Source organism: Macrotis lagotis, chromosome 3, assembly GCF_037893015.1.
Source record: "Macrotis lagotis isolate mMagLag1 chromosome 3, bilby.v1.9.chrom.fasta, whole genome shotgun sequence".
In the NCBI taxonomy this organism is placed as follows: domain Eukaryota; kingdom Metazoa; phylum Chordata; class Mammalia; order Peramelemorphia; family Peramelidae; genus Macrotis; species Macrotis lagotis.
This window is the reverse complement of record NC_133660.1, coordinates 206,620,910-206,642,378: the sequence shown is the minus strand read 5'-3', so window position 1 is coordinate 206,642,378 and position 21,469 is coordinate 206,620,910. Positions and strand designations below refer to the sequence as shown.

The 21,469-nt window shown below is 36.9% G+C and overlaps 1 long non-coding RNA gene across 2 annotated transcripts in view; it reads left to right on the top strand.

Moving 5' to 3' along the window:
- The first annotated feature begins 7,048 nt into the window (after positions 1-7,048).
- Positions 7,049-21,469, top strand: part of LOC141516392 (uncharacterized) — a 143,129-nt gene continuing 128,708 nt past the window's right edge. For both annotated transcript variants that reach the window (XR_012476684.1, XR_012476683.1), the window contains exon 1: positions 7,049-7,276. This is a non-coding gene — a long non-coding RNA (uncharacterized LOC141516392). The remainder of the gene's footprint in view (positions 7,277-21,469) is intronic.

Below are 21,469 nucleotides of genomic sequence, written 5' to 3'. Positions count from 1 at the left end.
TGGGGGAAAAAGAAGTATGGGAGTTTCTGGTGAATATAAGTAGCACCATTGGAATTAAAAAAAACTATATATATATATATATATTTATATATAATTTATTTTTTGTTACATTTTGAGTTATAAACTATTCCTCCCTTCTTCTCAGCTTCACAATAGAAAAAGCCATCATTTGAAATACACACACACACACACACACACACACCACACATATACACACATAAGTGAAACTATACAATGCATATTTCCATATTATAAGTACTTTCTCTTGAGGTGGATAGTAAATCCTTTGAAGTTGAATTCAATATTTATACTATATAGATTAGCTTAGTAATTTTTCAGTTGCTCTTTGATCAAATTTGCTGTTACTGAGTAGAACATTCTTAGTTCTACTAATTTCATTCTTCATTATTTCATGAAAGTGTTTCTATATTTTTCTAAAATTAAGCCTCTCATTTTTTTAGTGCAGTAGTGTTCCATCACAATCATGTAGTACGACTTATTCGGCCAATCTCACCCCCCCTTTATGAACAAGCCCTCAAATTTACAGTTTTTTGCTTTCACAAAGAGTTGCTATAAATGTTTTAGAATATATATAGATTTTTTTCTTTTTCCCTGACCACCTTGGAAACAGTCTCAATAGTGTTATTGTTGGGCCAAAGGGTCTTGTAAGGGACTGTGTGTGGGGGAGTACTGTAAACTTTTATCACCTGGTGTCCTCTAGCACCAGAGAATTGTTTTACTGGCTGATTGGAGAGTGCCATGGGAGTGGGAGTGGACCAGGGACTGGGGAGGATATTTAAGCACTTGTGTTCTGGTAAATAAACAGAGAGCTTTTAGGAGAATTTGGAGAACTTTCCATCCTTGTCTCAGGCCTCTTCAACATTCACCTGGGGAAGAATAAGTCAGCCAGCAGGAACATAACAAATGTCACCTGAATAGGGACACGACATCTGATTGGAGTCCGGGATAAGGACCAGCAAATACAAGCAAGGAAAATTCCAGGTGACATTCCAGAGCAAAAAACTTTGGAGAAGGTAACAAGTCAATTGTTACCTAGAGGCAAAAAAAAATATTCAGCATTAGGAGGAGTAGTGAAAATAAGAACAAACAAGTATTCAGCATTGAGGAGCCAGCTGGAAGAGTAGTCTCCAAGGCAGAACCTCAGGGGGACAGAACTTTCTTCTCAAGCAGCAGTTGGTCACCTGAGCACCAGCACCATGAAAAGGATGTGGGGGGACCTGTTGGCTATTCCTTTTGGCCACGGCTGCCTGCCTGGATGCACCCCTAAACTTATGGCCAACTTCAGAGACTCCTCATTGCAGCCACTGACCCTGACATCCACTCTAGCAACCAGGACGAATTCCACTCCTGAAGGTTCAATGAATTCCACTCTCCAGCCTACAACCAAGCATGCCATGACCCTTGCTCCAGCACCAGAAAGCTGTGGAGTACACTCTAACTGTACTTCCTGTGTTGAGAGCAAAAATGTCACATGCTATTGGACAGTTTGTAATGGTGCGGACTACTCTTCAGAAAATGCAACAACTCCAAATCATACTGTTGTTAACAACTCTAGTAATTGTTTAGTGGAACTTACTAACAGTCTATCTCCAACTAATTCTACAGCTAAACCTTTACCTTCAATCTCAGCCATTCCAGCTGCCACCACAGTTTGGTGCACAACAAGTGCACCAAACACTACTGTGATTCCCACCCTCTGCAGAGGGAGGGGGAGGGAGAAGGGAAATCTTCCTTATCAGTACTTCAAAATTCAAACCTATGTCTCAAAAAAAAGCTTATTTTAGAAATCAAGGGACCCCAATGCCTTTTTCCTTGTTTGAGGAGGGGGGGTGTTGGGCAATGATTAAATTTTTCTTAGGCTATTGATTGGGAAACCTTGTGCTCAATTAGTTAAGCAAAAAGGGGAAGAAGATGTTTTTCTGGGACTGGGAAATTTAGATTTCCTCTTTTGAATGAAGCATGTTTCTATGGCTAATATTTCTGTAAATAGCTAACTTTGAGTTTTGTGAAGTTGCTCAATATATATGAGGGCCCCCCCCCCCAAGAAATTCCGTTTGACTCCAAAAATACTTTTTTGACCAGTCTTAATTGGTGCATTATGTGTGTATATGTGTATTTAATCATTAGGATGTTTTCACATCTCTCTACTGGTCTTGAGAGGTGGGAAAATGTTTCTATATTTCGAGATATGGTACTAACCAGGGTATCAATCTCTGCTTGGTAAATGTGTCAAGAGAGTTGTTTCTGTTGTTTGTGCCTGTCTGTGTTCTGTATATGTGTGGGTGTGTGTGTGTGTGTGTGTGTGTGTGTGTGTGTGTGTGTATGTGTGTGTGTAATTCAGAAGGAAATTATATTGGGATAAATTGTATTTCCAGGATTTGGGAATATTGAATCATAATTTAATGATTACTTTTGGGAAAGAGATATTTGTACTGATTTATTTTGATGTTAAATTGATATAATTGTCAAATAGTTACTTATGTTATATACTATTTGTCTCATCTATCATCACACCTTTATGGTAAGGGAAATATCACAAATAATGACCCCCCCTTCTGGTATAAATCTGTGGATTCACACATAATATAATGATGGAAATAGTATTTTGTAAAATTTAATAGCTCATGTTAATTGACTTGGATGCTTAGTTGTTTTTACTATTGTTTAATTTACATGTTTATACTATTTTTGAACTTCGTTATGTGGCATCCATTATGTAACTGAATTAAGGAATTATGCTTAGAAAAACAAAAAAGGGGGATTTGTAAGTGACTGTTGTATCTGGGAGTACTGTAAACTTTTATCACCTTATGTTCTCCATCATTGAAGAGTGCCATGGGAGTGGGAGTGGACCAGGGACTGGGGAGGATATTTAAGCACTTGTGTTCTGTTAAATAAACAGAAAATTTTTAGGAGAGCTTGGAGAACTTTCCATCCTTGTCTCATGCCTCTTCAACTTTCACGAGGGGAAGGATAAGGAACCTAACAGGGTATACACACTTTTATAACTTTAGAGGCATAATACCAGAGTGCTCTCCATAATGGTTGGATCAGATCATAGCTCCACCAAAAGTATATTAGTATTCCAAGTTTTCCACATTTTCTCTCCAACGTTTATCATTTCCCCCTTCTATCGTTTTAGCCAATCTGATAAGTGTTATATGTTATTTCAAATATTTTTAATTTGTACTCCTCTAATCAAGCATTTTTTAATGTGACAAAATATAGCTTTTATTAATTCTTGGAAACCACTGAAATTTTAGCAATTTTAATATTTTTCATAAATGTTTTCCCAAATTCTTTTTTTTAGGTTTTTGCAAGGCAAATGCGGTTAAGTGGCTTGCCCAAGGCCACATGTCTAGGTAATTATTAAGTGTCTGAGACCGGATTTGAACCCAGGTACTCCTTACTCCAGGGCTGGTGCTTTATCCACTGCTACACCTAGCTGCCCCTTCCCAAATTCTTAATAAGAATTTCTGGTCTCTATCAGTTTTTGAGGAGAAAGAGAAGCAATTAGTTTCAGAATGGTATTGGTGGAAGGCAGGGTAGATATGGTGGGAACTAAAAGGAAGAAAATATTTTGGGTTTATTTTAGAGAGGATTTCACAATGGCAGTTTTTAAAAATGGAATGGACCATTTCATGAGTAAATAATTCACCTGTGTTTTACTGAAAGTATTCTAGCAATGAGTGAATGATTGCCCCTATCTATAGATTTGCTATCTATCCAAGATGTTGAATGAGGAATATAGCATTGGGTGAAAGGTAGAAATAGTTGATCTCTATGGTTCCTTTATACTCTGGTATGCTATGGCTCTACATCATATCTAGTGCACTAAACTGATGAGATAGACCTGGCTCTGCCAGTTATACAGGGTAAGCATGAGCAAGTCATTTTTAACTTTATTGTGCTTCAATGATCTCTGTAAAGTGAGAACATTGTACAATGTGATCTTTAAGAGTCCTTTTCAGCTCTAAGGGCATATATCTGCTTAAACTTCTGTGATTCAGTTCTATTTGTAGCTCTTGTTCTTCATTCAAATGCAGCTTAGTTTACAAACTAAACTAAGATGGGGGAAATTAAGCTAAATTTGGCCCAGTCAAGGAAATGGCAGAAGGGTCTTTGGCTGCCAGCTACAGTGTCCTTGGGGAGTCTAGTCTCATTTGAAAGGGAAAGTCAAAGAGGCAACTAATAACCTTCTTGATTCCTTGTGGTCTTTAAGGATCTCTTGGAGTTTGGCCAAAGTATTTTCTCATAAGGACAGCAGCAATTTTGACCAAACTGACTTCTACCTTCACTTAAGATCATAGGATTAGGAGTTAAAGGAAACCTTAGAGGACATCTATTTAAATCTCTTTATTTTATAGATAAAGAAACTAAGGGCCAGAAAGAAGAGGGGGCCCTGGCCAAAGTCATGGGGTTTTTTGGTTTGTTTTTTTGAGGCAATCAGGTTTAAGTGACTTTCCTAGGGTCACATAGTTAATAAGTTTCAAGTTTTTCAAGGTCATATTTTGAACCCAGGTCCTCCTGACTCCAGGGTCCATACTCTATCCACTGTATCACCTTGCTACCCCTGGTCACACATTTAGTAAGTAGTAGAACTGAAGCTTGGACCCTTGCTCTGAGTATATATGCTTTCTACTATATCATACTTCCTGAATCCTTGGGATTTATATTAAATTATAAACTATCTGTACTTATGTCTTATTGCCCTATTAGATTATAAACTTTCTGAATTTATAGACTGTCTTTGTATCTCCCCAGGACTGAGCATGCAGTAAGTGCTTAAGAGGGGGTGATAGGTGGCATAGTGGATAGAGTACCAACTCTGGAATCAGGATAACCTGAGTTCAAATGTGGGCTCAGACCCTTAATAATTGCTTAGCTATGTGACCTTGAACAAATCACTTAACCTCATTGCCTTAAATGAATAATTTTTTTTAAAAGGAATGCTCTTTGAATGACTAGACAAATGGACCATTCCACTTAAGGTATAAATCTGATAACAATGCACATGACTGACCAGAAGACTGAGTCAATTATTTGTAGGTTTGGTTGTTTTGGATGGAAAAGAAATAACAGGTATAAAACTCAATTTTGATATTGTCAAATTGTTCTTAATAAATAAACTCCTAACTCAGAACTTCTCAGAAGCTCTCATAAACTAGATTAATAATTTCAATTCATTTTATATAAACAAGCATTTCTGAAGTCTCTACTGTGTATTCAAAACAAGGGTAGGTGTAAGGCGTATAAAGAAGAGCAGGCACTTACCACATAAAGTTTATATTATAGAACTTAGCACAGTGCCTTAGCACTATGAGGTTTAATAAATACATGTTGACTTGCCTTGTCTTGATTAGTAATTCATATTCAGGTGGAAAGCACTAACATTTGAGGGAATCAGGGCGGTCTCAGAAGCTGGCTTTTGAGTTGAGTAGGAAAGGAGCTACTATCTGACCTTGACCTCTTTGCATTATCATATCATTCTTGAGTCTCCTTTGAAATGAAAGCAAAAGGGGCAGCTAGGTGGCACAGTGGATAGAGCACCACCCTTGGAATCAGGAGTACTTGAGTTCAAATCTGATCTCAGATACTTAATAATTACCTAGCTGTGTGGCCTTCGGCAAGCCACATAACCCCAATGCCTTGAAAAATCCCCCCCCCCCAAAAGCAAAACTTAAAGGTACAGCTCAGGTACATGACACAACTGTGAACTTAATTAACAGTGTGGGTTATCAAAAGAGTAAATAGTACACCCCCCCCAAAGTGGAGTTCAATCAGAGTTTGTCAAAGTACATGGAATTTCATGTATTGTCCAAATGATAGAGAGGAATAGGAACTCACTGGACTTTTTCCTGGGAAACACCTAATAATACCTGATAGAGGACATTAAGAATAGAGCTAGATAATAAGTCTTAAGAAGAGGCAATGAAGTTTAGTAGACTGATCCTTGTGATTTCTGTCCTAGGATCAAACTTCAGCTCTGCCACTAACTTAGTGAGTGACCTTGGGTAAGAAACCTTTCCTTGGTATGCTTCAGTTTTATCAGCTGTAAAATGGGGCCAAAAGAGCTGTCTCTCCTACTTCATAGAGCTGTGGTGAGCATTAGATGAGATAATGACTTAGAAAGTATTTACTTCCCAAAGTAGAAGAATAGAGGCACACAAAGGAAAAGCTCCCACTCCAGAAGCCTAACCCCTCCTATCCCTGTATTTTGAGTTCCTTTGCTCCAGCTCACCTCAGAATATTTCTAACTTTGATGTTCAAGAAATTTAGAAATCTGCATCACATGGGTCCACGTGGTCCAGACCCTGCTGTCGGCCTCACACTGTTCTTCTAATCTTCAAGCCAAAAATGCTGGCTGCCTGGGGTTTGACTCACCGCAGGGCTGGAGGCCAGGTTTCCTCTGGCCTCTCTCATCTCTCTTCAAACCATAGTGTGACCAGACCTCGTCAGCAGAGATGGGAATGTTTGCAGTGGTTTCTTCAAAGTCACAGGTCACCTGCAGGAAGCCAAGTGGTGCTTACGTGGTGGAATCTCATAAGAATCGCATTATTGGGAAAAGAGTCTTTGAATTGCTAATTCTGTGTATCTTAGTAAATTAAGTCTAAATTAAGTATATTAATAATAATATTTAATTCATTAATAATAATATAATTTAAATTAAGCAAATTAAGTCTTAGTTTGACATTCAGGGCTCTTCATAATCTATTTCTAATCCACCTCTCCAGGATTATAAACCTCAAAACATTATAAAATTATAAGGATAAGAGGATGATAAGATCTAGCATAACTTTTATTGAACATCTCCCAGAGTGATCTACCTTGTTCACTCCAGTCCCTAGTCTCTGTCTATCATTCAGTGCCTTTAGGCACAACTCAAATATGTCATCTCTGAACTCTTCTCTGATTCCTGATGCCCTAGCTGTAAAGAGCTTCACCCTCTGACTTAAAGAGCTACTAGGCTTTTTAATATCTATTTACAAACATGTAGAGATGGGTTCCTCTGTACTCTTACACAATCCTCTGCTTTCCACTGAATTTCAAATGAGTTTAATTTGATCACTAAAGACCAACGAGACCTTGAAGCCCAAGTTCTGACAAGTTCTGCCAAGCTGGAAAGTTTTTGAATATGAGCCTATGAACATGATTTCTGTAATCTAAGGACTGATGGAAGTGAAGGCCCTGGGCTTGGAGTCAGGAAGATGAGTTCAAATCAGACTTCAGACACTTACAAGCTGTGTATCCCTGGGTAAGTCATTAAACCTCTGTTTGCCTCACTTTCCTCTTCTAAAATAAGAATAAGAATAATAGTCCCTTCCCCCTTCCTCCAAGGTTGGAGTGAGGATCAAATAAGATAATTAAAAAATCTTCCACAGAAGTGCCTGTTATAATAGACACTATATAAGTAGTAGTTATTATTACTGAATGTGGAAAGTCTCATAACCAGAAATTTGACCTTGAAGTGATGATTTCTTTTAGCTCCAGCAACCCAATTAATTCATATACTATAACCCTGAAATGCTGCAGTCTTTATTGGTTGATATGTCTACATCATAGAAGTGATAGCTCTTTTGAAGAATTAAAATATAATGACATCAACTACAGAATTTATGGTAAAGGATCAAAGAATGAATACAATGAAACTGATACCATTGCATTTCATAATTATTCTCATCTTTATATTGATGGTGTCTTTAGTATCCTTACCTTCAGGAGTATTGGAGAATCAGCTCTATGTCTAATAGCATCCACTGGATTTTTAGCTTCTTAGCCTCGTCTTCTTTAAATTCTTTACCATGGCTGGGCATACTCCTTTGTTCTACTGAATACTTGATAAACATTTGCCAAATGAATGGACAAACTGCTCACTCAATATTTTTTCTCCTAAATTTATTATTTTATTTTTTCCCAATTATTTGTAAAAACTTTAACATTCAGTTTTTCCAATTTTTGAGTTCCAAATTCTCTTTCCTTTTCCCTCAATTGAGAATTAAGATAGGTTATACATTTATAGCCATGCAAGCACATTTCTATTTAAGTCATACAGTGAAAGAAACCCCTCCCAAAAAAACCCTCAAGAAAAAAAAAGGAAAGAAAAAGTATCTTTGATCTGCTTTGACATTCTGCCAGTTCTTGCTCTGGAGATGGACAGCACCTTTCATCATAAGTAATTGGGAATTGTCTTAGATCATTTTTTGCTGGGAATAGCTGTTATTCATGGTACATCATCATATAATATTGCTGTTCCTGTGTACAATGATCTCCTGGTTCAGTTCATTTCACTTTTCATAAGTTCATGTACGTCACCCCAAGTTTTTCTGAGAGCATCTTGCTTATTGTTTCTTATAGCACAACATTATTCCATTACAATCTCATACAACAACTTTTTAATCATTTTCCTATTGATGACTATCCCTTCAATTTCTAATTCTTTGAAGAACTGCTATATTTTGACCTTTTCCTTTTTTATTTTTAATCTCTTTGAATCACTGACCTACTTGTGGTATTGTTTGGTTAAAGGCTATTGCATGGTTTTTATAACCCTTTGAGCATAGTTCTAAATTGCTCTCCTGGATAATTGAATCAGTTCACTAATTGTAAATTAGTTTCAATTTCCCCACAGCCACTCTAATAATTGTCATTTCCCTTTTTTTTTTTTGTCATATCAACCTATCTGATAAATGTAGTGTGTTACCTCAGAGGTCTTCTAATTTGCATTTCTTTAATCAGTAGTGATTTAGAGCATTTTTCACAACTATAGATGTCTTTGATTACTTTGAAAACTGCCTGTTTTCAGTTATGTTCTTTTTTTTTCAGTTATGTTCTTTGACCATTTATCGGTTGAGGAATGACTCTTATTTCTATAAATTTTACTTGGCTATATATATATATATATATATATATATATATATATATATATATATATATATATATATAATGTGTGTGTGTGTGTGTGAGACTCACTGAATATTGTTGCTTCTCATACATTCATTTGTTATATGGGTACTGACTATCTGTTTCAATCTCTAAGTCTCTTTACTAAGACAAAAGAAATAATGCTTCCCCATCTAAAAAGATAATAGGGAAGATGTTATAGGAGACTACAGGGGACAGAATCCATCATTTCAATAGTACAGGGAATTCCTTTGATGCAGAAAACACACCCTTACCTCTGTAGGTTGTCATCTCCTCTGTAAATTAGCTTAAGTGAGATGGTTGGAACATTGAAAGATGTTAGTTGATAGAGCTATGCCACCTGTTGGATACAAATAGTTAATGTGACCATTTGGAGTGGAGATGTCTCTAAATTTGTACATCTCACATTTCTTTTGAGTTACTTCAGTGTTCTTCACTCCTAGTTCATAGTGCCTTCTTTGATGCAGCCATGCCATGCTCAGCAATTCTGCGCCAGTGCCTTCCATATCACCCAATCAATCCTAAAGTTTTTTTTAGAGATCTTGTCCTCAAATTACTTCTTCTGACCTCCATGTAAGCATTTACCTTGTCTAGTGATTTGTCCAAGGTCACAAGACCAGTATTGTGAAGATGGCTTTTCTTCCATTACCTTCTGCTGCCTCTCTCAGATGACTCAAGAACAAATAGGAATAATGCAAAGAAAGTTTGGGTAAAAACCAAATAAATGTAAAAGATCTACTAGTTTTGTCAAATATCAAACAACATATGCGTTAGGAATATAATAGGGTAGTCACAAAGTATAATGCTATCTGAGACCTCATTAAAAGAAGCATAATGTCTAGAATGTCCCACTGGACCTTATCAGTCAGCCAATAATATTGATTAAGTATTTACCATGTGATATGCAGTAGTAATACAAAGAAAGTCTGTAATTGGCCCTATCTTCAAAGAGTTCACATTCTGGTAGGGAAGATATCATGTAAATAAGTAAATGTATACCAGATATGTGCAGATATTCCTTCTCAGAGAGGAAAGCACTAGTATCCAGGGGTGGGATGGGGCAAGGAGAAAGTGGAAAAAAGTACCTCTTCTAGAAGGTAAGATTTGAGCTAAGTCTTGAAGGAAGGCAAGGAAGTTAAGAGGTAGAGGTAAGGAAAAAACATTCTAGGCACAACGGGCAGTCAGTACAAAGGCTGATGAGCAATGGAGTGGTATGTTTAAGGAAATATAAGTAGACCCATGTAGCTAACTGAGCTGCAGTCTATGTGGTAGAATAAGTTGGAAAATGACAAACTATAAAAGGGGCCAGCTTGCAAAGAGTTTTAAATTCCTTAGAAAAAAAAATTTGTTCAATTTTGGAAGGAATAGGGAACCATTGGAGTTACTGAATGAGAGGTGATGTGGTCAAATCATGTTGGGAATACTGTGTCAATATCTCAGCACAATATTTAAGGAAGAACACTGATAGAGCGGAGAGAGTATTTCAAAAGGCAGAAATTAGGAGGAGAGGCCAGGTAAAAATTAGTTGGAGGAATATGGAGTATAGAGTGCAGAGACAGCTAGGAGAGTGCATTGTCTTCAAAGATATGAAGGTGGATTCAAAAAAAGGGTCTTATACCTCAAAATAAATTCTCAATCTAATTTTCTAACTAGATTATGGGCAAGATTCAATGCATTTATAAATGAACTAATGAATGAAAAAACTTATTAACTGGGTTACTATGTGCTGAGCATTGTGCTAAATATGCAAAAAACTAAAAGCAAGATAACCCTTCTCTTTAAGGCACTTAGATTCCAATAAGAAAAGACAACATAAAAGGGAATGTTTGTGTTAAGAGACTGTAAAGGAGCTATCTAAAAATCTAGATCTTAAACTCTTAAACCAGGATATTTTTAAAATTATATCAGTATATATTCAATTGCATTATTTATAATTTTAAACTCCCTGAGAAATAGTGCAGTCAAGGCAACAGTGACAAAAACAACCACAGAATTGAATTCATCAGGCTATGAGAGAAGATATGTCAGAGATAAGGGAAAATTTTCATGCTGGGACTTAGGGGATGGATAAAGAATATTCCATTTCAGGGCAGCTAGGTGGCACAGTGGATAGAGCATGGGCCCTGGAGTCAGGTACCTGAGTTCAAATCTGACCTCAGACACTTAATAATTTACCTAGCTGCGTGGCCTTGGGCAAGTCATTTAACCCTATTGCCTTGCAAAAACTGAAAAAAAAGAATATTCCATTTCTCTTAACTTGAGTAGGAAAGGACCTTGTCTTTCTTCCATTTAACTTCCCCTTCTCTCTCTTCAATGGAGTACAATGCCTTCTACAAACCTCCTGAAGAATGGTTGGTTACTTTAGCCTCTGCTTGGACACTGTTGGTGATGGAAAAATATATTATTCCATCATATAATTTTGGACAGTTTGAATCATTAAGCAATACCTCCATATATTTAGCTAAATCTGTTCCCTGTAATTTTCATGCATCCTGCTTCCCCCGCCCCCCCCCCCCCCCCGCCCTTCTTTTCAGGGTTATATGTAATAGATTTAAATTCTCTTCCATAGAATTCCAGAATTTCATTATAGGAAAGGAATTCTTAATCCCACCAATAATTGAATAAGAATTACTTTACTTCATCCTTTATAAATGGTCATCCAGTCTTTGCTTCAAGACTCAGTAAAAGTGTAACTCACTACTTTCTTCTTTTCTAGTATTTTTTTTTGCAAGGCAATGGGGTTAAGTGGCTTGCCCAAGGCCACACAGCTAGGTAATTTTTAAACGTCTGAGACCAGATTTGAACTCAGGTACTCCTGATTCCAGAGCCAGTGCTCTATCCACTGAACCACCTAGCTGTCCTACTCACTACTTTTGGGGGTAGAAAATTCCTCTTTTAGAAAGTTCTGTTCAGGCCTTGTTTCTACATCAAGTCTAAATCTCCCTGGTAACTTGCACCCATTGCTCCTGAATCTGCCTTCTGGAGGCAAGGAGAGTGCCTTGTCTTTTTGATTTTTTTCATGTGGCAACCCTTTGAATACTTGAAAACAGTTCTTGTGTTCCCTAAGTCTTCTCTTCTCTAGATCAAACATTCATAGCTCCTTCAATTGATTGTCATTTAGAAGGAACTGCAGGTCCTTCACTATATATGGTACCTTCTTTTGAACACTCTACAGCATGTTACTATTGCTTTATAAAATATGGCCCCAGAATTGAGCACAATACTTTAGATGAAGTTGGATCAAGGTTGAATGTCCCTGGATTATCATCTCCTTATTTCTACATTGTAAATGTTTCAATGAATCCTTGTTTTATCTGAAAGTTTACTTAGGTCTTCTTTTAACTAGGCTAAAGTTTCTTAGTTCCTTCTATTGACATTCATAGTATACAATTCTGAACAGTTTCATAATCCTGGTTGAAGCCTTTTTCAACATTGTCCAGTTTCTTCTCTGTAGAGACATAACTTCTGAATAATTTAATCATGTTATTAATGCCAGAATTTTAATAAAAGCATTTTCATTGTCTATCTCTTTCTTGGAAGATTAACTTTGGTTAATCGGGGCAGTGGACTCAAAGTTTTTATATGCCTATTGGAAGAGACTCTGTTTAACCATTAATAAGGGAATGAATATTACAATGAGAGGCAATGAATTTTGATTATGTCATTTATTTCTAAATTATTCCGAGCCTTGTGCAATCTATTCAAAGAAATTTTCCCCACCCAAACTTGTATAGAGCACAAGGACTTCCCCATTTGGGTGGGGTCTTAGTCCAATTTTATTATCAGTAATGTCCTTCAAGAGACTGAACTTTTGAAATCAGGATTTAAGTAAAAGGGGGAGGAAGGCTCTAGTTTTCCCAATTCAATGGTTATTAATAATAAATTCCCTCCACTCAATATCTTATGATGCAGAACTTAGAACTGAATACAATAATCTAGATGTGAATCTATGGAGCCTTTGATTTTCTGTAGCTCCAAGATGATGAGCCTAACTCCAATAGTGTCATAAGTGAAGTCAATTCCTTCCTTGGACTCCACCATCTTTAGATTTAAAATGAATTGCCTCTCTCTTTCATCAATTAACAACCTGAGATTCATTGGAAATGTTTTCACTGCTATGAGTGGGAGTTTTGTAGCTCTCCAGAATAAATAAGCCTACTATCAAGAAGGGTAATCAATATGTGCACTCGAGCAGCAAAAGCATTTCCCTCATCATTCTGAAAGCAGTCATTTCCCCTGGGCTTCCTGGGAAGGAGTGAGTGGGCTGCCTAGTGAGGGCTGGGCTAGTCAATTCCTACTTGTACCTATATGGCTTTAGGAGGAAGTGAACTTGGATGCTAAGCTCTTATGCACCTATAATGCGGTCACTTTATTCAGTAGATTCAATTGTTGACAAGCCAATTTATGCTAAGAATCAAGACCTCTCATCCCACAGCTCATAGCTCTGGGGAGGAGAGCCATCTCATCATCCTTTCTACAACCCGGGTTGGCTAATTTCCACTTATCTCGTGGAAGAAGACATTGAGTTGAATTTTAAAGAGGGATGAGGTAAAAGCAAAATGGAAAGGGTGAGATTAAGGGCCTCTGGAATCAATTTTACCTGCCAATGAAAGTGAAAGTTAGTAGAAATTCTAAAAAAAAATATATCCTTTCCTTTTGTATGAATTTTATAGTCTGATTTTAGTATAGATGTGTATATATATATATTCATATACATATTTGAAATTTTGATACTTTACTTCAGTATCATTGCTTTCTTTTTCTAATCCTGTACATTTGATTTTATGCATTTACATCATAATTCTGAGAAGAGGCTCATTGATTTCACCAGACACCAAGGGGTTCATTCCTCACAGAAATGGTCAGAAATTGCAATAGGCAATTAAACTGACCACTAAGGTATTGTGGAAATAGAATATACATAGAAACCATCTTCTGGATAGTATATGTAAGCAATTGAGAAGGTGCTACCTGGAGATGTAGTTGACAGTAGTTTCTGAATTCCAGGTAATTTTGGTCTTACTCTATTAACTTTTATGAAAATTTCAGTGTTTTCTAATCAGTGTTTTCTAAACTGAACTGAACCAGACACCCCCGGAGGCGCTGAGTGTCCCTGGAAGAATGTTTGCTGTAGTTTTCCATTGGTCTGTCCAGGGAATGTGGGAATCACTGAATGGAGAAAATGAGAAGCTAAGTTATTATTGTGATCTCATGCTTATAATATTTAAAAAATATTAAACTTGAATAAGTTGATTATGATGATAGATATAAGAGTAATGAGTGGAAATCATATGTAGAATAAGCAAAACATTCTAAGAAACATTTTTAAATTATTAAAGTCATATTGCAATAAAATTCATATTGAATTCTCCATTAATGTAGGTTTTCAAGTGGAGGCTCCATGGCTTCTGTAAAGGAATGTTCCCTGAGTCACTCACCCACTCAGTGTTTAGCTCTTATCTGAATGAATTTGTTGGAGTGGTTTCTTTTTTCTTAGCAATGGGACCACAGCAGAAGAGGTAAATATAAACATCTCTCTTATCTATAGAACACAAGTGGCAGTGAGAAGAATTAAGAATTTGTGGCTCTGGGGACCTGGGTTCAAATTCTAACTCCTCTACATGCCAACTGTGTAACCTTTAAGCAGTCATTTAAGAAGCAATTGTCTACCTACTCTGTGCCAGAAACTCAATAAACCCACAGTTGAACTCAGTTTCATTTTCTTCATCGTTAAAATTATTAGATTCTTTTCAGTCCTAATTTTGTAACAACAGTGCCCAATTGTCTTTCTCAGCTGTTTCCATTTGGAGACACAACCCCATTGTTCCCCATCCCTCCCTTGATTAAGCTCCAGGAAGCATGCAATGAAAGGAGGAGTTGACTGAACTGGGCTTGAACTTCTGAACCTCAGAAGGTTCACTCAACACTAAACTGAAATACTCTTAGCTTCCAGCTGTTACACTTCTGCTAAGTCAGCTCCATTTGCTGGTGGGGTACACCATATTTTATTTTTCAATCAAATCCATCACTTTTAAATATTGCTTAATAGGGTTCAACATCAGTGCATTTTCAAAGCTTATCAGCTCGAAGTACATTAAATTCCCTTTTGTGTGAAAGTGGTAATTATCCAGGTTCCCCAAAGTCTGAGTTTTTTTCCTTGTCATGAATGACTCTAGGAGTACCTTATTCTGCTCATCGTCTTTCTCTTGTCCCCTCTCTTCCTCTCTCTTTTTTTGCCATTTCCTCTCCTTCCTCTCTTTTCATTCCTTCTCTCACCTCCCCCTCTTCTCTCTCTTTCCCTGCATTTTTCTCCCCTATCTTCCTTTACTTCTCTCTCTCTCTCCTCCTCATCCCTTCCCCTTCCCCTCAGTTTTCTCCTTACATAGCTTGCAAAGGGCTTGGCTCACTTGCTCAGCTGGAAAACAGACTCTCCAGGGATCTATGACTGAAGGACCTAAGATTAAGTCTAAAAAATGACAGAAGTGGGAGGGCATCAGGTGCATTGTTAATTGTGTTCAGGCCCCCTCTAAAGTAGGTCATTGATTTGATTCTCTCTTGGATTTATAGAACCTGAATAGAGTTACTGTGTTGATAGGATTTAAGAACAAAATACAGAGAATTGGACTGATGGCTGTTGGGAATCATGTGGTTTCATACCCCATGTCCACATCATAGATAATCTGACACCCTTATTGACTTTAGCAGAAATGATTATTGGTAAGAAATCTCTCATATCTGGAACTCTTAGTTTATTTAGACTGTCACATCTGGAAAGATACTATTTTCAGCAGAAGGCCCCTTACACGTGGAACATCTCACATTTTAACAATAGGTCTCTTAATGGGGAGGATTCTTAACATCTGATTCAGTCCATGTTTCAATAATTAGTTCCACAAATCTGGGAAGAAACTATTTGAATGGTGAATCATTTTTGTAGTGGTCATTTAACTTTTTACAGGTATCTTGAAATCATTTTTGACTCATTCTTCTTCCCCTTCCCTCCACATTCATTCATTTAATTAATTATTCTTAAGCATTTATTAAATCTCTATTATGTAACAGACATTGTGCTAAATCCTTGCCCTTAGGGAGATTACTTCTTTTAGGAGAACAATCATTTTAGGAGGCCTCTCTGCTAAGTCTTCCACTTCTGTTAGTTGGAAACTTCAGTTCAATGCAATTCACCTAAAAAGAAACATAGTTGAGTAGAAATAGAAATAGGAATTTTAGAGTCTGAAGACCTGACTTTATTGGTCTGACTCTTTGTACTTTCGAGCCATTCAATGTTGGGTTAGTCATAGCATTTCTCTGAAAAGCGGAGGATTTGACTAGACTAGAATCTCTAAAGTCCTTTCCTGATTAATTTAGTTTTAAAAATATTTATTAAGTACCCACAGTACACATATGTCTGAGGGTGTATGGGTGCTGGGAATATATGTGTCACATCATGACAATCAAGTCCAGAACATGTTCTTTTTGAATTCAGTTCAGACAATGTGCCAGGTACTGGATGGATACAAAGATGAATAAATAAAATATTTTCCAAATTCTCATGTGTGTGTGATCTAGAAGTAGAGGGATGATGCATGTATATGGACCAGTGATTCTCTGGTCCCTTCTGCCTGAGGACTAGGTTTGTTATATTTCATTTCAACTTCAGGGTTCTCTAGTACACTTAGGGAATTGATCATTGATCTAATAGCTCTTTTCCTTGGGAGTGTTGGGTCTTTTAATATCTTTGGTCCTCAAGTCTCTTAGCTCTTAAATGGTATACATATGTTTGGCCCTTTTTCATGGGGGCAATGTGAACTTTTGCAAGGTGGAGCAAGATCTTTGTAAAAACTTATGATGCTACCAAGTATGTTGTTCTCTCTTCCCATATCAGTAGGGAGTTAATGATTTGACAATGACAACCATGAGGATTCATATGGAACTCTTTGGCTTTGTGTTTCTACAGGTGACAGACACTTAATAAATACAAAGGACTGTTATGAAGATGAATGCTGGGCTATGTTATAAATGAATATCTTCTATATTTTATTTCTTAAATTTGAGAATGGTAAAAGCTATGTATTATAAAAAGATCAATCATTTTGTCATTATGGTACATTTTGGCTTAAAACCACTTTATTGGATTTCTTTAGTTTCAAATAACAGTAATATAAATTGCCTCTTTTATTGAGAGGGCAAATGTCATGTCTGAGACAAGATTAAGATTTCATGGCTAAAATAAAAAAAAAATCTTTCTGGAAGATTTCATATTAACTCACTAGCAAAGTTGTATTTGAGGCTCAGTGGTCCCAACCTCCCCAGGATGATGATGCTTGGAGCAGAGTCATTCTCAACTCAGCTCTTTAAGGTGGATATTCAGAACTTAAAATAATAGACTCTTAAAATCATGGAGGACCTTAGAAGTATCTAGTGCAATCATTTGCCTGACAGATTAGTTCTCTATGTGACATTCATCCAACTGTTTATCAAGGTTCTGCTTAGACATCTTAAGGTCAGAAAATGCACTAACTCAGCAGGCAGGCCACAGTATTGTGGAAAGCTTTATTTGATAGGAAACTCCACCTTAGTTTCCCTTGTTACAATACCATTTAGGACCCCAGAGGTAGGGGAATCTGCACAGAAGTTTAGATCATAAACATTTTCATCATGTTTTTTCCCATAAATCATACATGCAGCTCATCAATTGGGAAATGGCTGAACAAGTTGTGCTATGCTATTATGATGGAATACTATTGTATTGAGCTTGATGATCCTAGAAAAAACATGGATAGAATTACAAGAAATAATGAAGAATAAAATGAGCCGAACCAAGAGTATGTTGTATACAGTAGCAAAATTTTGTTGTAAGAACAACTTTGAGGGATTATGTATTTTTGGATGCATAAATACCCAAATTAACTACAAAAGACATATAAGGGAAGGCATTATCTACTTGCAGAAACAATACATTTATATACATACATACATATATATATATATATATATATATGTACATTTGTCTTGAAAAATAGCCATCTCTTAGTTGGGGGGAAGGAATAAAAAAGGATAATAAAGAAAGTTACATGACAACTTTAATATGTACTTAAAAGAAACAGCAAGTTATACATAATAGATTTGTGATTTCATATATTAATTATCTTTATTCTACTATGTTATAGAAATACATGTTTTATTTCTTAAATTTAGAATAAAATAAGTAAAAGTTTGTTAAAAATGATCATCTTGTTCAACTCTTGCCATTATACATGTAATGGTGAGTATCATTTGAATCAGTCAGTCAATCAATCCCACCCCATGGAAGATGCTGTTTGCATTCCTTTGATCAGAGTACCTCTATAGAATCAATCAGACACTCAATTTGATTGGTTTGAAACTTGATTAGTAACACTGTATAAGAGTTAATTGGGATTAATTGAAGAAACTTGGTCACCACCTTTACAATTTGTATAAAATAGCAAACCAGTTTGGAACCTAGTATTTGAATGTGGGGTCAGCAGTGCCAAAAACATTCTTGAACGGGAATCACTTGAAGTTTGGGGAAATGAACTTCTTTCTCCCCCACTCTCCTTGTCCAGAAAATTACTTCATAAATCTCAAGGTTATAGAGGATTTGAAATTCTTTTTTTAAAATTTTTTTATTAAAGATGTTATTTGAGTTTTACAATTTTCCCCCAATCTTGCTTCCCTCCCCTACCCGCACCCCACGGAAAGCAATTTGTCAGTCTTTACTTTGTTTCCATGTTGTACCTTCATCCAATTTGGGTGTGATGAGAGAGAAATCATATCATTAAAGAGAACAGAATTCTCAGAGGTAACCAGATCAGACAATAAGCTATCTGTTTTTTCCCCAAATTAAAGGGAATAGTCCTTGCACTTTGTTCACAAACTCCACAGCTCCTTATCTGGATACAGACTGTCTGCAGACAGCCCAAAATTGTTCCCGATTGTTGCACTGATGGAATGAGCAAGTCCTTCAAGGTTGAATATCACTCCCATGTTGCTGTTAGGGTGTACAGTCTTTTTCTGGTTCTGCTCATCTCATTCAGCATCAGTTCATGCAAATCCCTCCAGGTTTCCCTGAAATCCCGTCCCTCCTGGTTTCTAATAGAACAATAGTGTTCCATGACATACATATACCACAGTTTGCTAAGCCATTCCCCAATTGAAGGACATTTACTGGATTTCTAATTCTTTGCCACCACAAACAGGGCTGCTATAAATATTTTTGTACAAAGTAATGTTTTTACCCTTTTTCCTCATCTCTTCAGGGTATAGACCCAGTAGTGGTATTGTTGGCTCAAAGGGTATGCACATTTTTGTTGCCCTTTGGGCATAGTTCCAAATAGCTCTCCAGAAGGGCTGGATGAGTTCACAGCTCTACCAATAGTGTAATAATGTCCCAGATTTCCCACATCCCTTCCAACAATGATCATTATCCTTCCTGGTCATACTGGCCAATCTGAGAGGTATGAGTTGGTACCTCAGAGAAGCTTTAATTTGCATTTCTCTAATAATTAATGATTTAGAGCATTTTTTCATATGGCTATGGATTGCTTTGATCTCCTCATCTGTAAATTGCCTTTGCAAATCCTTTGACCATTTGTCAATTGGGGTGATTTGAAATTCTTGATAGAATCCTTGCCCTGTTCCTAGAACAGTAATGAATGGCAGCATTTTGTGCAATAGGGGCCAAGGATGGTGGGGGTTGCTTCAGAACTTTATTAAAGAGCCCAGCTAAAAGTTTATCTATGCCCCTGAAAAAACTTCTTGAGGACTTCTTTAAGGAGAGAGAAGACTTTATTAAATTTATTTCCAAGAGTTTTGAGTATCTTTATTACATAAGTTTCATTCCATTTTCCTCTGGCCTCAGTATGTACTTGTAGAAAAGAGTATCCTAGACTTATTTTGTGAGGGAGGGTGGGTGAGGGAATATTTTTTACCAGTTATTTTTGCTATGCTAGTTTAACAAATACTGGCTTGTAAAACTAAGTCTAGATGGCAAATTAGTATCATGAGAGTGACCTGCAGTAGGCTCCATAAGTCAGGATTTGTACTGTGGGAGCATGATAGAGGTAGTACATGCCTGGTCCCTTCAGTGAGGCAGAGATACTGCCTGCCTCAGTCACTGGTTTTTCCAAAGGTTAAAATCAAGATCAGCAATATTAAATATCTTATACAAATACCTGAAATGCATCATCTAGACTATGGAAAATGAGCATATAATAATGAGCACAAACATTACGTCAATTTACTCTGCCTTTCCTGACCTCATGTCCCTGTGATGATGATGTTTGTCCTTCATAATCAAAGAGAACTATGTTATCATATACTTGATGACATGACTTGCACAATGATGTTTATTATAGTATAGGGAACATTGTGCAAAGACATCCTACTCACCTTTTTCCAGACTCATTCCATTGTATCACTTGATTGTTAGGAAATATAACTACTGGGGATAGTCTGTATGCTGTGAGAGTCTTTGGTTTTTTGCATTGGTTTCCTGCCAGTGAGACACCTTGGCACATGTTATTTCTATCAACAGAATTCAACAACCCAATATATCCAAGCCTTGTTTCTTGATGGACTACTCAACAGTTACAGCCTTTTTTCCCAACCTTTCACCCTTAAGCCACATTACAGTATAACATGACTGGCAGCAGCTTTAACATTAGGCCAACGTCAACTTACCTCTCACAAGTTCATGCTGCTTGGCTCTCCAGAGCTTGAACTCATCAAACAATGGAACCTGGAATGGGTCCCTCTCTCCAGGGTCTCCCTGCCCTTACAGAGAGCTCTACCTACCTGGAGTTCCCACTAGCTTTTCTGGAAATTCAGTGAAGAATTTTTGGATCCTAACATGAACTGATAATCAATAGAGGTATGTAGAGGAGGGGGCCTTTGAGCTATTTAACTAGATCCTCCCCAAATTTATCTTTGGATCTGTGAAAGAGAAGCAAATTGTTGTCCTCTGGGGATCTGATCTTCATGTGCAAATGAGATTTGGAAATAAAAAGCTCCTCCTACATATGTATGAAACAAAAACTGAGATGAGGAGAGATTTGGGGTTTTGCCCAAGATTACAGAAGTTGGAAAGCATCAAAGGTGGGTTTATGAAGCTACATACTTTGAAACTAGATCCAATACTCTTTCTACTATTTCACACTGTTTCCTCCAACATCTATTAAAGAGGATCTTCCCAGAATATTGGAGTCAACCCTAAAAAGAGCACACTAAAACCACAGAAATTACTGTCCCTATTTCCCTTTATTGAGTTTCATAAGGAAGGGATCTTATAAGCCATCTTGTCTACAACATATTCAAAAAGAAGTCATGAAGCTTTGTTGAATAATTGGAATGAAGGGGAACTCTTATTCACCCAAGTTAGTCTATTGTAGTCATTGTTTATATCTAATTTGAAGAACTTTTTCCTTCTGTGAAGTCTAAATCTTTCCATCTGTGACTTCTGCCCATTCCTCCTCATTCTGGGGATAAGTATAATAAAACTACTCTA